Source organism: Pseudophryne corroboree, chromosome 1, assembly GCF_028390025.1.
Source record: "Pseudophryne corroboree isolate aPseCor3 chromosome 1, aPseCor3.hap2, whole genome shotgun sequence".
Taxonomy (NCBI): Eukaryota; Metazoa; Chordata; class Amphibia; order Anura; family Myobatrachidae; genus Pseudophryne; species Pseudophryne corroboree.
The window spans coordinates 1,096,039,971-1,096,057,443 of NC_086444.1; the positions used below are offsets into that span (position 1 = coordinate 1,096,039,971).

The following is a 17,473-nucleotide window of genomic DNA, read 5'->3' on the forward strand; positions in this document are numbered from 1 at the left end:
TGGAGATAGTCGGTAAGGGTTGGGGCCGGTCTCTACTTGATTCATATTCCCGCCATAATGACCAACCTGGTAGTTTCGCAGGGGGATGGTGTGACATTGCCACAAACTGTGTTTCCATCTCACAATGGAAATCAATTTTTTGAATAACCTTTGAAATATGAGGCAATGTAGCCTGTTTCCAGTTTTGCGCCAGAGCTGCTCTTGCCGCTATAAGGATATGACCCAATACATATTTGTGACGGGGGGACAGGGTATTCGGCATCAGATGAAGCAACGCCATACCTGGGGAGGGGTTTAGGGACGTATGAAGAACATTATTAATTAAGTCAAATACAGCCGCCCAGAAGGGGACCAGTAAGGGACAAGTCCAAAAAATGTGGAAAATATCACCTACCTCCCCACATTGCCGCCAACAGAATTTTGAACATGAGGGCCAAAACACATGGAGTCTATCTGGGGTGAAATAAAGTCTGTTCAACAACTTTGTGTGCATCTCAGTGTGGTTAAGGCACTTAGACATAGTGTGTGTAGATGAATAGATGGTGCTCCATTGGAGGTCGGACAATCCGAAGCCCAAATCCCTCTCCCACTTAATCTGCGCTTTGACTTTAGGGTTGGGCAATAGTGCCACAAGAACGTTGTACCAAAAGGATATGTCTCCCTTAGAATCTGTCACATTCAGTCTAGCGTAAACTCGTTGAGTATATGGATGAACATCTCTGGCGGCCACCGGGAGCGAGCTCCACCAATGACTAATTTGGTAATAGTTCAGTCGTGAGGAATCAGGTAGGGAAAATTTAGATTGCAAGACAGGGAAAGGAAGCATTACTGAACCGTCTAATAAATCACTCAGTGTAGAGATGCCACATAAATACCATCGAGAGATATTCAAATTTGGGACTAGTTTCATCAGGGCACGGAGAGAAATAGATGTAAAGGTAGGTGGTGTAGCAGTCAGTTTCGCCACTAATTTGTCCCATGTTTGCAGTGAGGTACGAGTGGAGGGAAGTGTTGGTAAAGGAGATGGGCGAAGACTCTTAGGGGTATGTAGAATGTCCCCCAACGGGTAAGCCGTACAGGCTTCTCTCTCCAGGCTAGCCCATCCCAAGTCTAATCCAGCTGTTCCAAACATCCTTATATGTGCTAATGTGCACGCCTCATGGTAAAGTGTAAGATCTGGCATCGCCAGTCCTCCCAAAGTCTTGGGTAGGACCATCCGTGTGCAAGCTATTTTAGGGGCCCGGGCTGCCCATATATACTTTACCATAATGGCCGTAAATTTATCAATGTATCGGCTAGGAAAAGAGTAAGGTATCGTACGGAAAAGGTACATCAACTTGGGAAGGAGGGACATTTTGAACGCAGCTAAGCGTCCAAGCCAAGAGATATCATATAGCGCCCAGGATCTGGTTAAAAGTGTGAGTGAGGCTAGGAGGGGTTTGAGATTTTCCTCCAATACTGTCTCTATTTTAGGGGATATGGCGACACCTAAGTAGGTGAGGGACGAAGTTTGCCAGTTATAGGGATATTTTGATTGAAGGGTAGCAAGAGAATCTGAGAGGTTAATTGGCAGAGCATCCGTTTTTGCAGTATTGAGCTTATAATAAGAGGCTCTACTATAATCATCTAGCAGAGAATGTAAGTGGGGGAGGGACTCTATGGGGTCAGTTACAAATAACAAAACATCATCAGCGAAGAGGCACAGTTTATGCGACTGGGACCCAAGGAAAACACCTGGGAACATGGGACTGAGGCGGATTTTCGCTGCCAAAGGTTCTATAGCGAGCGCAAATATTAGCGGGGACAGGGGGCAGCCCTGTCTCGTGCCGTTAGTAATGGGGAATGCATCTGATAAAAAGCCATTACTAAACACCCGAGCCGAGGGGCAGTGGTATAATGCAAGCATGCCGGAAAGAATACGACCGCTGAAGCCAAATTTAGATAGGACTGATTTCATATATGGCCAACCCAAACGATCAAATGCCTTCTCCGCATCCAAGGATAACAGGAGAAGACCCCGATCAGATGGCAAAGAATCGAGTACATTAAAGACTCTGCGGGTGTTATCCGACGCCTGCCTTCCCGGTACAAACCCCACTTGGTCCTGATGAATCAAGGTAGGCAAGAAGAGTTTCACTCGGGTGGCAATAAGCTTGGCAAATAGTTTGATGTCTCCATTCAATAATGCTATGGGGCGGTAATTCTGGCATGAAGAGAGGTCTTTCCCTGGTTTAGGCAACGTCACCACCTGTGCCTCTAGCATTTCCCTGGGGGGTGAGCCCGTCTCAGTTATGTCATTAAAAACGTTGGTTAATGTAGGTGTTAGTAGTTCTTGGCATACTTTATAGAAATCGTTTATGAAACCGTCTGGTCCCGGAGCTTTACCTGAGGGTAACGACCTAATTGCCTCAACGACTTCTTCCGAGGTCCAGGGAGCATTCAAGAGCTCTACCTGGTCCTCCGACAAAGAAGGAAGGCGCAGGGAACTTAAAAAGCTATCAATAGACGATGCTGTAGGTTGTTGGGTGTTGGGGTCCGACGAGAGATTATACAGTCGGGCATAGTAATGGGCAAATTGGTTTGAGATATCCAGTGGGTTGGATATTTTTAAACCGGAGGGGGACATCAGGAATTTAATTTTATTCCGAGCTTGTTGGGATCGTAATCTTCGGGCCAGTAACCTGCCCGGTCTATTACCCGCTATATAGAATCTCTTGCGCAATCTATTCAGAGCTTGCTGTGTTCGGGCCATTAAAAGTTTCTGCAATTGGCCCCGTACAACGGCAAGCTCCTTTCGGATGGACAGAGACGGGGTCTGTTTGTTTTGGTCTTCCAAACATTTCAATTTAGCTTCCAAGTCGCTTTGCAATTGAGCTGATTGACGCTTTAGTAATGCACCTGCTTGGATAGCCGTTCCCCTAACTACAGCTTTTAAGGCACACCAGTGATTACATGTGGACGTGTCAGAGGGGGCATTAGACAATAGATAACCTGATATACTATCCTCAATCATCTTTTTAGATACCTGATTGGAGAGCAGGTGAGGGGATAGTCGCCAAGGGTGGGGGGGCAGGTACTGTCTATCAAGATCCCACCGGCAAAGTTTCGGGGCATGATCTGACCATGTTATGGGAAGGATGTCCACTGAGCGAATGTGCTGTAGAGTCCATTTGTCACAGAAAGTGATATCAATGCGTGAGTATGTGTTATGTACCGGTGAATAAAAGGTGTAATCCCTTGCTGAAGGATTCTGGACTCTCCAAATGTCGTACAGATCAAATTCGTTCACCAATGTCCTAAACCCGGTGGAAGCTGGAGAAGGCGGGGGGGCGAGCGCAACGGAACACCTCTCGGGGATCTATCTAACGTTGGGTCCAATACCAGGTTAAAATCTCCCAGAACCATCAAGGAACCTTTACGAAGTGCTTGAATTTTAGCAAATAATTTACGCAAAAAGGGGAGCTGGTTGGCATTAGGAGCATACACCGATACTATAGTCACCAGTTTGTCAGCTAAGAGGCCTTGCACAATCAGGTATCTGCCATTCTTATCAGACGCTTGTGCTTGTAACACAAAGGGTGTCTTCGCACCAATTAGAATCGCCACCCCATTACGCTTAAACGGACCATTTGCAAAATAACGCTGGGGATATCTCTGGTCTCCAAAGACCGGAGGTTTCAAGGATGAGAAGTGGGTTTCTTGTACCGCAGCAATATCCACCTTCTGTTTAAAGAAGTATGTAAGGGCCAATCTCCTCTTATTAGGGGAGTTTAACCCCTTAACATTTAGCGACAGAATCCGGACCATGTCTTATGTAAATGAAATGCATGTCAGCAGAGTCCACCAGCCGCACAGTGAACCACCAGCTTAACACAGTACCAAATATTAGATGTTTCCCAGAAAAAAATAACTGACAAAACAGAAAAAGGGGGAGAAAGTTACATGGGTATAAATTAAATTTGGGCATAGAAAAAAGGGGGATAAACCAAGAAGGCCCTGTACATCGGGCCTGCATAGCTACTGCAAGGGGGAGAACAGGTGCAGTAGAGTAACAGGAGGAAGGGGGTGATGTGGCCTAACGCCACCACTCATGCTGCTCATCTATAAACTATCCGACCAGTTCCGATTTAGCACACTCGGGACAATTAATCAACCTAGGCACCTAAGATTAATAAGTAACATAACCCAAACAGCAATGTAACAAAACATTTAGGCAGAGAGAGAACATAAAAACTCAACACATAAATCACAGTGGCATTCAAAAAATTACTGTGTGCACGTTTGGGTCTTCATATAACTCACAGAGTCCCAGGAGATAGTCCCAATCGGAAGGTAGAGACCTAAACTGGAAACAACTAATAACCCAGTGTAATCAAGATATTGTAGCCATCAGAAGGGACCTAGAGATTCAATGAGCAGACCACTCGGCTCGTATTCCAGGTCGACTGCCAAGGCCCTGGGGCTGTTTAACGGAGATGTCCCAGTCCGACAGCAGCTTGATCCCGGCTTCCAGAGAGGTAACGACATATGAGGATCCATCGCAAGTGATGATCAGCTTCACCGGAAAACCCCATCTGTAGGGTATGTCGTTAGCACGGAGGGCCGTTGTTATCGGAGCTAGGTTCCTTCTTTTCGCCATTGTCACAGCTGAGAAGTCTTGGAAGATTTGGAGCCCTCCCAGGACATCGGGATCTCCTACATTCCTTGCCGCTTTGAGAATCTTTTCTTTAGTAGAGAAAAAATGGACGCGTAGAAGAGTGTCCCTGGGAAGGTCATTACAGACCGTACGCGGGCGGGGCAAACGGTGTATACGGTCAATAAGTAAATCACGGGTGTCAGCGTCCGGCAACAGCTTGCGAAAGACGGTCATGGTGTAGCCTTCCAATTCCGAGTTAGCCACCGAGTCCGGAATTCCTCTTATCTTAACGTTATTCCGTCGTGAACGGTCCTCCATATCCGCCATTTTATCTCGTAGCGTGTCCAGATCGGCCCTCTGCTGATCATGTGCAGTGATGAGATCGTTGTGGGACGACACAAGTTCCTCCATCTTCTGCTCCAAATGATCCGTACGGTTTCCAACCTCAGTCAGGTCTGTCTTGACTTCTCTAATAGCTGCTGTGAGGTCGGCAGCTAAATCAGATTTAAATGCCACCAGGATCTGACATAGGGATTTCACCATCAGGGGCGCCTCGGAATCCACATCTATGCCAGCAATCGACATGGTGCCCAGTGAGTTGCTTGATTTCAGAGGGGTCGAGGCAGTAGCCGGGCGTTCCCCCCGAGGGGATGATGAGGTCAGAGGTGATTTCTGTTTAGGAAAAGACACTTTAGGTGGCAGTGCTCCTTTTACCTTTTTAGGGGCCATGATAAAGGAGCTCGGAGGTAGTTGTAAAGGACCAGGACAGGCGTAGCGGTAGGTAAATTTATTCACAGAGATGCGGAACACGGAGGACCGTCAGGTGTCGGACACATTAAACATGAGTGGTGGAGGGAGGTGAGAAAGGGTCACATCAGAGGTTCACTGCAGCATCCCACTAAGCTGCCTGTAACAGAACCAGGGTGTATCAATTGGTGATAAAATATGCACTCACCCTGCACCTGAACCCAGGGATGTTGGAGATGCAGGAGATGTCAGCTCCAGAAGCAGCACAGATTTTCCAAGATGGCCGCCGAGGCCTCTAAGTGCCAGATCTGCTGCTGATGTTGGAGCTCCTTGTGTGGGTCACTCAGGGCAGACTTCCACCCCCAGCTCCGTGCCCTGGGGTCCGGAGGTGTTTGCAGGCACTGCAGGAGGCTGGGGAGGCGTTCGCGGCCGCTTACTTCCGGTGCGCGACTCGCGCGTCCTCTGGAGCTCAATTCCCGGGTGCGGCGCGTACTCGAGCCCCCGGCTTCCGGACCCGACTAGGCCGCAACCTGCAGGGACTTGTAGGAACGTCCCCCGGCTCCGCGGCTCCTCGAATCAGGTACAGGGGGGCCCCAGGGGGGATAGTAGGGAACTGTGAAGTTTGTATAAGGGGCTAGGGCAGGTATAAATGTGGCAATTAGCCCTCTGAAGTGGGAGCCCAGTGCAAGGACGTCTGGTCACCACGTAGGCCACGCCCCCTCCTCCGGGACTATTTTTTTGAAGTGCCATCCTGTCTGACACTGCAGTGCCACTCCTAGATGGGCCAGGTGTTTGTGTCGGCCACTTGGGTCTTTGTGTCGGCCACTTGGGTCGCTTAGCTTAGTCACACAGCTACCTCATTGCGCCTCTTTTTTTCTTTGCATCATGTGCTGTTTGGGGACTATCTTTTTGAAGTGCCATCCTGCCTGACACTGCAGTGCTACTCCTAGATGGGTCAGGTGTTTGTGTCGGCCACTTGGGTCGCTTAGCTTAGTCACACAGCGACCTTGGTGCGCCTCTTTTTTTTCTTTGCATCATGTGCTGTTTGGGGACAATTTTTTTGAAGTGCCATCCTGCCTGACACTGCAGTGCCACTCCTAGATGGGCCAGGTGTTTGTGTCGGCCACTAGGGTCGCTTAGCTTAGCCATCCAGCGACCTCGGTGCAAATTTTAGGACTAAAAATAATATTGTGAGGTGTAAGGTGTTCAGAATAGACTGAAAATGAGTGGAAATTATGGTTATTGAGGTTAATAATACTATGGGATCAAAATGACCCCCAAATTCTATGAAATAAGCTGTTTTTGAGGGTTTTTTGTAAAAAACAACCGAATCCAAAACACACCCGAATCCGACAAAAAATTTTCAGGGAGGTTTTGCCAAAACGCGTCCGAATCCAAAACACGGCCGCGGAACCGAATCCAAATCCAAAACACAAAACCCGAAAAATTTCCGGTGCACATCACTAATATATAGATAGATAGATAGATAGATAGATAGATAGATAAATAGAATACATATAATATATATATATAAGTGTGTGTGTGTGTGTGTGTGTGTGTGTGTGTGTGTATAGGTATATGTGGTGGTGTATATATATATATATATATATATATATATATGTGTATATATACAGTATATATATATATATATATATATATATATATACACACACACACACACGCTCACACTTTGTATTCATTGTTGTGTATATCAACATATATATCAGTTTCAATGTTTAAGAACATTTTAATATTTGTCTGGTACAAGAAAGAAGATTAATGAATTATTCATATAAGTTTCCTATTTTGTTATTATTCCTTAGAAATCACTAGCATTAAATGTGCCCAGATCATGACACACTCAATGACAGACTATTTGTAGTTAGGAACCTTGCTAAGCATCTTGACAGCATCAACTAATGTAATGTCTGGATAATAGGATTATTACAGGATGTCTAATTTGTTAAGCCAAAATCATGCACTGAATTACTGATCATGTTTGGTCTTAGCAGTGCCATCCTGTTCTGACAAAAAGATGCTTATTCCTAATGAACAGGAAAAATATCTCCAGTACAATGGGTGTTAAAGAGACAATGCCTACATAAAGAAAAGTGTGTTTTTCATGGTGGGTACTGCATTTGTGGGAACAGTTCTAAGATGACGTGAATAACCAATGTTTACTTTTTGGACTAGATGTGTTGTGACTTTACTATATTAGCCACACAAACGTCATGAATAATAGGATATCAGTGTACTGTAGAATAGATTAGCCCTATGCATGCACTGTAGGACTACTATAAATACAGGTGGATACCTAAACAGTACCTCTATTCACCTTTGAAGTACTGTGATGACTTCACTATGGGCCTAATTCTGAGTTGATCGCAGCAGGAAATTTGTTAGCAGTTGGGCAAAACCATGTGCACTGCAGGGGGGCAGATATAACATGTGCAGAGAGAGTTAGATTTGGGTGAGGTGTATTCAAACTGAAATCTAAATTGCAGTGTAAAAATAAAGCAGCCAGTATTTACCTTGCACAGAAACAAAATAACCCACCCAAATCTAACTCTCTCTGCAAAAGTTATATCTGCCCCCCCCCCCCCCCCTGCAGTGCACATGGTTTTGCCCAATTGCTAACAAATTTGCTGTTGCAATCAACTCAGAATAACCCCCTATATTAGAAGCATTCATGAGTAGAAACTAGCCCAATGGTAGAAGGGTAGACAATCATACTAAAATTTACCTTATTTTGTAGGCTTGTTACCCTCCTTTTCCAGAGCACGCCTTCAGGATCCCTACAGAAAACTATATACAGTATGTCTTGAAATCATTTACATACCCCAAAGTATGAGATAATAAGTAGAGATAAATAGTGAAATATACTTAATATTTACTGCTATGGCACCTAATGTAATTGTCCTATACATGGTTTGTCACATTGGAGGTAATAGAGTGCTGGCAGGCACTAGTGGGATTAATATACCAGTGATGCAGTGTTGGCAACCATCAATGTATCCAATTCAATGGAATTTAATGTTACATTCAATGCCGGTATTGTGATAGGTGCCACAATCACATGCTCGTTTATGATGGCTCATCCAATGGTAGATCAAACCAATTCATGTTCAGACACCCGGAAGAAGTGTCCACAGAGCATCTTCTTTACCCATGTGCAATTTTCTGGCTTCCATTGCTCATGCACACTAAAAAAATCATCAATGGTTAAACCATCAAATGGTTACCTCATGATAGCTCGTGATAGCATGGCAATTTGCAATGGATGCAACATTGTTACTTTTCAGTGGTGGTCTTTCAATGGCCATTCCATCCATGAGAGATATTGAGCCCAGTTCTAGATGAGGTATGGCCAGATTGGGGGGAGGGGATGTGCCACCTGTAGAAGATGCTTTACAGTGGTGCATACCGAGTATGTGGTGGCCCTGGTATCTTTTGGGTCCAACATCACTCCCCTCTCGGTGCACCTGTGCCTCCCCTTTTCCAACTATTTTTAAAAAGAAGCTCATGGAGGAGCTAAAAGAGTTGAGAATCTGTCACTGAGAGACTGAAAAGAGAGAGAACTACAGAGGAACAGTTTAGAAAAAAAGGTCCAATGGAAAGACAGTGAGGATATTGGGTTAAATGCTATTCTGAGAAAACCAATAGAGAGTATAAAGAGCAGAAGGTGCGAGAAATGTGTAAAAAGCAAAGAGCAACAAAGGTTTGGTAAATATGGAAGAGATTTAGAGGGGTGCTGGACTGTCAGAGAGACAAAATAGACTGCAGGAGTTAGTGAGAGACAGGCAAGGAGAGAGGATTGTGACAGGACGGGTTTGAGGGAGGCATAACACAGAGATGACATGAAGAGAAGTAAAAACAAAGGCCCTCATTCCGAGTTGATCAATCGCTGCCGTTTTTCGCAGCGGAGCGATCAAGTGAAAAAGCTGCAATTCTGCGCATGCGCATGGTGCACATCGCGTATGCGCTAAGTACTTTCACACAAAACTTTGTAGTTTTACCCAAGCTCGAGCAACATTTTTCAGTCGCTCGAGTGTTCGTTGTTTGATTGACAGGAAGTGGGTGTTTCTGGGCGGCAACTTGGCATTTTCAGGGAGTGTGCTAAAAAACGCAGGCGTGCCAAGCAAAAACGCAGGAGTGGCTGGAGAAACGGGGGAGTGGCTGGCCGAACGCAGGGCCTGTTTGTGACGTCAAACCAGGAACTAAACAGACTGCAGTCATCGCAAGATAGGAGTAGGTCTGGAGCTACTCAGAAATATTTCCTGTGCAATTCTGCTAATCTTTCGTTCGAACTTCTGATAAGCTAAGATACACTCCCAGAGGGCGGCGGCTTAGCGTTTGCACTGCTGCTAAAATCAGCTAGCGAGCGATCAACTCGGAATGAGGGCCAAAGAGTAGGAAACATATATAGCACACATATATCTATTTGTTTTGAGAAATAGGATATTATAGTTCAGTATGTAAGAGTATATATTTACTGTATCTCATAGAGTTATATGAGATAATACATAGTTACAGTATTGTGCCTTATGGGGAATATAAGGTAACTTAGTTGTTTTATTTTTATTGATAATTAGATAAAATACTACTACACCCTCATTCAGAAACACAAAGGTTATATTAAATAGCGAATTGTGCATTGTAAATAGAACAAAATGTAGACGGGTATGCCCAGGTACAGTATACACTACAGTATAATTCATTTAGTTACAGACCAGCAGCATTGTTTAGAATAATCCACAACTGTATTAAATATTTACTATATATTGTCACAAAACGATCATCCTAAAAATCTCCATACACCTTTTTCCATCCTTGCTTTGCCCCCCAAAAATCCCCAATGTGTCCTATTGCCTAGGTGTAGTCTTTGTTTGGGAGATACTGTATCTCTGCTTCGGGGGTTGGTGACATCCTCTCTGGAAATGGAAAGGACAAGTTGGCGCATATAAGTAATTTGTGAGCTACACACTTGTTGAAACTTTGTAAGGACAGTGACAGCAAATACTGTGCATCTTCTAGATCCAGATGCTCTCTGTCCATAAGATGGTGTCCTGATTTTCCCCGCTCCTCCTGGGGAGGTGGTCAGACCTTTATACAGTTCCTGGAGGAAAACGCTGTGTCAGGAACTCTGATGAAACCTATCTTAGAGGATGTGTTTATTTAAGTCTGTATGAGGAAAGCAACATGCTTTCTCTTGCATCTAATGGCATCGCAACACTGCTGTGTCCTACCCATGGTTGTTCATAGAAGAACCATTATAGAGTTACATGTATATGTATATAATTTGAAAACTGTAAAAAAGTACTATAAAAATAAAATAGACTTAGCCATCAACCTCGACCCCCTGCAGTTCGCCTATCGCTCGAATCGGTGTGTCGAGGATGCAGTCAACCTGGGCCTGCACTACATTCTACAGCACCTAGACATTCCCGGTACCTACGCAAGTGTCCTGTTTGTCGATTTCAGCTCGGCCTTCAATACAATCGTCCCCAGCATCCTCCACCCCAAATTACTTCGCCTAGGGGTCCCAGAAGCTACCTGTTCCTGGATAATAGACTTCCTGACAGATAGGACACAGGTGGTGAAAGTGGGGGAATTCACCTCTCAAGCGCGGTCCATTAGTACAGGGGCCCCTCAGGGCTGTGTCCTCTCACCCCTGCTCTTCTTCCTGTACACAAATGACTGTACCTCAGAGGCGCAATCAGTAAGGATCATCAAAGTCGCCGATGACACCACCATCATCGGCCTCATCAAGGATGGGGACGAATCGGCCTATAGACGGGAAGTAGACCGGCTGGCCCAGTGGTGCATCCACAACAACCTCGAGCTCAACCCCCTCAAAACTGTCGAGATGATAGTGGACTTCAGGAAGAAGTCATCTAGTGCACCTCCGCTAACGATTGCTGACAGTGTGGTATCGCTAGTGGACTCCTTCAAGTTTCTAGGGACCACAATCTCCCGGGACCTTAAATGGGTGTCCAACGCTGACGCCACTGTTGGGAAAGCGCAGCAGAGGTTGTTCTTCCTCAGGCAACTAAGGAAGTTCAACATCCCACAGAAGCTTCTGCTCCTCTTCTACTCCGCGATTGTGGAGTCGGTACTGTGCTCCTCGATACTCGTATGGTACAGCTCCGCCAGCGCGAGGTACAGATGCAGGCTCCAAAAGGTGGTCAGAACCGCAGAGAAGATCATCGGGGCCGACCTTCCCTCAGTCCAGGACCTGTACTTGTCCAGAGCTAAAAAGCGGGCAATGAAGATAGTAAAAGACCAGCTACACCCCGGCCACAGCATGTTTAACTTGCTTCCTACAGGCAGGTGTTACAGGGCTGTCCCCGCCAGATCCACCAGAAGCCTCAAAAGTTTCTTTCCCCAAGCGGTCCGCCTGCTGAACTCCTGAACATTGACTGACTAGACGTACATGTAACTAACTTGTGTTCCTACGGTATACTTACCTGTGTAACTTTACTTGCCCCCCCCCCCCCACACACACACACACACACACACACACACACACACCTGCTTACCTGTTACCTACTTGGCTGTTGTATAGCAAACCGAAGACAAATTCCTAGTATACGCAAGTATACCTGGCCAATAAAGCTGATTCTGATTCTGATTCTCATTCTCATTAGCATCCATGGTGACTGGTCCTTGTGCTGAGTGGATGGACATAGACTTACATTTGCTTAATATGGCAGCGATGCAGTCCAGCTCCATATCCAGAACCCAGCTGCCAATGAACTGTTACTCTCTGTACCTGACTCCCTGATAATGGAACACTGTATTTGAAGTGAACGCTGTGCGAGAGAACCTGAACATGCAGATTGATAACAGGCACTGATGTGATATGTCACAATAGAGACACTATTTACAGATTCCCATGAAAGTAGGGAAGCCCAGGGAGGTACAGGTGAGGCCAGTCTCAGATGTCACCTGCTCTTTGTGCTGTGATGTCAGTGACTGTCATATCCAGGTTTTACTGAATCTAAAGGGTGACATACACTTATGCGACTTCTCATAGGGAGAAGTCGCAAAAGATTTCCATTGATCCACCCGGCAGCTTCCCGGGCGGCAGGATCACATAAGATACATCGTATGTGGTCCTTTTGCATGCAATGTATCGTATGCGATCCCAGTTATGCCTGCGGGATCCGATATATCTTTAGTGCAATGCTTCCGATCTAGGGGCTCCGGTCCGATGCTCACGGGACCACACATGGGATTGGAGCAAAGGTAAAGCACTTGTGATTTGCCAATTTTCATCCGATTTATCTGTCTGAAATGTTGGATTCGGATGAAATCGGGCAAAATCACACTAGTGTATGGGCACCTTAAGAATGCAGGCAGCCGAGGAGGGCCAAGAAAGTTTCCTATGGTTAAGCAGAAAGACATTAATAAAAGAGACAAAAAATAAACAATATAACCGTCATTTATGGACACTACAGTTGTACCATAGTTTGTGGCATAGTTTCTGTGGACAGCAGAGATGCGACTCTCATCCTGCCTCTGAGCCCACAGCTTAATCCTGCTTCACCTCTCCCTTCACCCACAGGATCTCATTGTTACTAAGAGCACTCCAAACTCACTGTAAAATGCCAAGGCTTTGCATAGCTGTGCCTAAATTGTCTACCAAGTGCACTTGTAGGTGGATGTTTACACGGATCTCTTCGACTCGATGTTTATGAAAAAAACCTGATAAATAGGCCCCTATTCCTTATGCAAAGAGGAAATGGCACTGAAAGGATCGCCTTTACAATACACCCTCTCCAATCCTTTATCTCATCTCAGTAACCCCAATGTGTCTTATTTTTTGCACTATGCCATAAAACTGTTTGCACCAATGCACCTTACACCATTTTGCTCCACCAGCCCAGACACATCATGGCACAGGGCACCAATAAAGATGATCATGTGTGGTACCTTGGCCACTTTGCAGGGGACTGACTGCAGGAGGGAATGCAGTGCAATGCCAATCATCACCTGCCCTGCTGCAGGTATTGCATTAGTAGCATGGTGTCTTGCAGCGTAAATAGACATATGTCATGTAGAGTTCCTCCTCCTGATATGACACTGGCACTGCCAGTTGCATTGTGGGACACATAACCCTATGTAGGGAGCAGACTATAACAAGCAGTAGGTCACTGAGTCCCACAGTTTAGTGAATGTGCAGCAGCTTAATGGGGAAGTGACGCGCTATCAGTGGTCGTGGCAGTCCTTCTAATGAAATGGTAATTCTGCGCTGCAATAAGTGAATCAAGCTCTTAATTAACTAATTGGAATCATCAGTGCTGACAAACGAGACTGCAAATTGGATGTGATTATTCTTCTTTCCTTATGAATAGGTGATACTCCTCTCAGGAGACCGCCATTCATAAAACAATAAAGCAAGCCACGGCCCTACATATCGTAGCATGAAAATCCATCCACGTGGGCAGTCCGGGGTGGTCTGTTGCCGTTTTCTATTCCGTGTTTTATCATATAGGAAATTGGCTTTTTTATACTAACTGATTAATATGCTATTCTAGCAATTATCTTCTAGAAGGTGCTAGAGAAATGATTGGTTGCTATGGGCAACATCTCCACTTCAATAAACCCGCACTTTAGTAAATATACCCCTAGTTGAGTAGCCCACCAGCATCACCGTTCCACCTCTTGACCACACTTCCAACTATAAAATCCAGAATAAAGATTCCAACTAGGACAGCTATAATAAAATGATGTTATAGGCCTGTAATGTATTTAAGTTACTTCCCCCCATCTACAGAGATATAATGAAACAGTTGTCCATTAGTGATGGGGCGAAGGGGGGGGGGGGTGGATGTGTCAAATGCATTGGGCAGAGCTTATTGTGCTGCTTATGTCAGTGTGGGCAACTTTAAAATACATATAGGTGGATATCCCTATTGCCCATCTTAAATAAATGTTATACCTATATACATTGGAGCTCATGTATGCAGGTACAAAGTGCAAGTAAAAATTGTCCATTGCTGCAGAAGTCACAGAGATAATAATAATAATAATAATAATAATAATAATAATTTCTCTAACGTCCTAGTGGATGCTGGGGACTCCGTCAGGACCATGGGGATTAGCGGCTCCGCAGGAGACAGGGCACAAAAAGTAAGCTTTTAGGATCACATGGTGTGTACTGGCTCCTCCCCCTATGACCCTCCTCCAAGCCTCAGTTAGGTTTTTGTGCCCGTCCGAGCAGGGTGCAATCTAGGTGGCTCTCTTAAAGAGTTGCTTAGAAAAAGTTTTTAGGTTCTTTATTTTCAGTGAGTCCTGCTGGCAACAGGCTCACTGCATCGAGGGACTTAGGGGAGAGAAGTGAACTCACCTGCGTGCAGGATGGATTGGCTTCTTAGGCTACTGGACACCATTAGCTCCAGAGGGAGTCGGAACACAGGTCTCGCCCTGGGGTTCGTCCCGGAGCCGCGCCGCCGACCCCCCTTGCAGATGCTGAAGATTGAAGAGGTCCGGAACCAGGCGGCAGAAGACTTTCAGTCTTCATCAGGTAGCGCACAGCACTGCAGCTGTGCGCCATTGTTGTCAGCACACTTCACACAGCGGTCACGGAGGGTGCAGGGTGCGGGGGGAGGCGCCCTGGGCAGCAATGTATAATACCTGTATGGCGAAAAATACATCACATATAGCCCTTGAGGCTATATGGATGTATTTAACCCCTGCCAGATATCACAAACTCCGGAGAAGAAGCCCGCCGAAAAGGGGGCGGGGCCTATTCTCCTCAGCACACAGCGCCATTTTCCCTCACAGAAATGCTGGTGGGAAGGCTCCCATGCTCTCCCCTGCACTGCACTACAGAAACAGGGTTAAAACAGAGAGGGGGGCACTGATTTGGCGATATGAATATATATTAAATGCTATAAGGGAGGAACACTTATATAAAGGTTGTCCCTATATAATTATAGCGTTTTGGTGTGTGCTGGCAAACTCTCCCTCTGTCTCCCCAAAGGGCTAGTGGGTCCTGTCCTCTATCAGAGCATTCCCTATGTGTGTGCTGTATGTCGGTACGTGTGTGTCGACATGTATGAGGAAAATGTTGGTGAGGAGGCGGAGCAAATTGCCTGTAATGGTGATGTCACTCTCTAGGGAGTCGACACCGGAATGGATGGCTTATTTATGGAATTACGTGATAATGTCAACACGCTGCAAGCCGGTTGACGACATGAGACGGCCGGCGAACAAATTAGTACCTGTCCAGGCGTCTCAAACACCGTCAGGGGCTGTAAAACGCCCATTTACCTCAGTCGGTCGACACAGACCCAGACACGGACACTGATTTCAGTGTCGACGGTGAAGAAACAAACGTATTTTCCTTTAGGGCCACACGTTAAGGGCAATGAAGGAGGTGTTACATATTTCTGATACTACAAGTACCACAAAAAAGGGTATTATGTGGGATGTGAAAAAACTACCTGTAGTTTTTCCTGAATCAGATAAATTAAATGAAGTGTGTGATGATGCGTGGGTTTCCCCCGATAGAAAATTATTGGCGGTATACCCTTTCCCGCCAGAAGTTAGGGCGCGTTGGGAAACAACCCTTAGGGTGGATAAGGCGCTCACATGCTTATCAGAACAAGTGGCGGTACCATCTACAGATAGGGCCGTACTTAAGGAGCCAGCTGATAGGAGGCTGGAAAATATCCTAAAAAGTATACACACACATGCTGGTGTTATACTGCGACCAGCGATCGCCTCAGCCTGGATGTGCAGAGCTGAGGTGGCTTGGTCGGATTCCCTGACTAAAAATATTGATACCCTTGACAGGGACAGTATTTTATTGACTATAGAGCATTTAAAGGATGCATTTCTATATATGCGAGATGCGCAGAGGGATATTTGCACTCTGGCATCAAGAGTAAATGCGATGTCCATATCTGCAAGAAGATGTTTATGGACACGACAGTGGTCAGGTGATGCAGATTCCAAACGGCACAAAGATGTATTGCCGTATAAAGGGGAGGAGTTATTTGGGGTCGGTCCATGGGACCTGGTGGTCACGGCAACTGCTGGAAAATCCACAGTTTTTTACCCTAAGTCACATCTCTGCAGAAAAAGACACCGTCTTTTCAGCCTCAGTCCTTTCGTCCCTATAAGAGTCATATCTGCCCAGGGATAGAGGAAAGGGAAGAAGACTGCAGCAGGCAGCCCATTCCCAGGAACAGAAGCCCTCCAACGCTTCTACCAAGTTCTCAGCATGACGCTGGGACCGTACAGGACCCCTGGATCCTACAAGTATTATCCAAGGGGTACAGATTGGAATGTCGAGACGTTTCCCCCTCGCAGGTTCCTGTAGTCTGCTGTACCAATGTCTCCCTCCGACAGGGAGGCAGTATTGAAAACAATTCACAAGCTGTATTCCCAGCAGGTGATAATCAAAGTACCCCTCCTACAACAAGGAAAGGGGTATTATTCCACACTATATGGTGGTACTGAAGCCAGAAGGCTAGGTGAGACCTATTCTAAATCTGAAATATTTGAACACTTACAAAAGTTCAAATCCAGATGGAGTCACTCAGAGCAGTGATAGCGAACCGGGAAGAAGGGGACTATATGGTGTCCCGGGACATCAGGGATGCTTACCTCCATGTCCCAAAAAATTTGCCTTTCTCACCGAGGGTACCTCAGGTTCGTGGTACAGAACTGTCACTATCAGTTTCAGACGATGCCGTTGGATTGTCCAAGGCACCCCGGGTCCTTACCAAGGTAATGACCGAAATGAGGATTCGTCTTCAAAGAAAATGGACGACTTCCTGATAAGAACAAGGTCCAGAGAACAGTTGGAGGTCGGAGTAGCACTATCTCAAGTAGTTCTACGACAACACGGGTGGATTCTAAATATTCCAAAACCGCAGTTGTTCCGACGACACGTCTGCTGGTCCTAGGGATGATTCTGGACACAGTCCAGAAAAAGGTGTTTCTCCCAGAGGAGAAAGCCAGGGAGTTATCCGAGCTAATCGGGATCCTCCTAAAACCAGGAAAAGTGTCAGTGCATCATTGCACAAGAGTCCTGGTAAAAATGGTGGCTTATTACGAAGCGATTCCATTCGGCAG

The 17,473-nt window shown here is 45.9% G+C and overlaps 1 long non-coding RNA gene across 2 annotated transcripts in view; it reads left to right on the forward strand.

Moving 5' to 3' along the window:
- Nucleotides 1–17,473, forward strand: part of LOC134992810 (uncharacterized) — a 158,971-nt gene that overhangs the window by 96,669 nt on the left and 44,829 nt on the right. The window contains exon 4 of one of the 2 annotated variants that reach the window (XR_010196937.1): nt 8,139–8,197. The exons of the other annotated variant lie outside the window; for it this stretch is intronic. This is a non-coding gene — a long non-coding RNA (uncharacterized LOC134992810). The remainder of the gene's footprint in view (nt 1–8,138; nt 8,198–17,473) is intronic. 2 annotated transcript variants of the gene reach the window in all.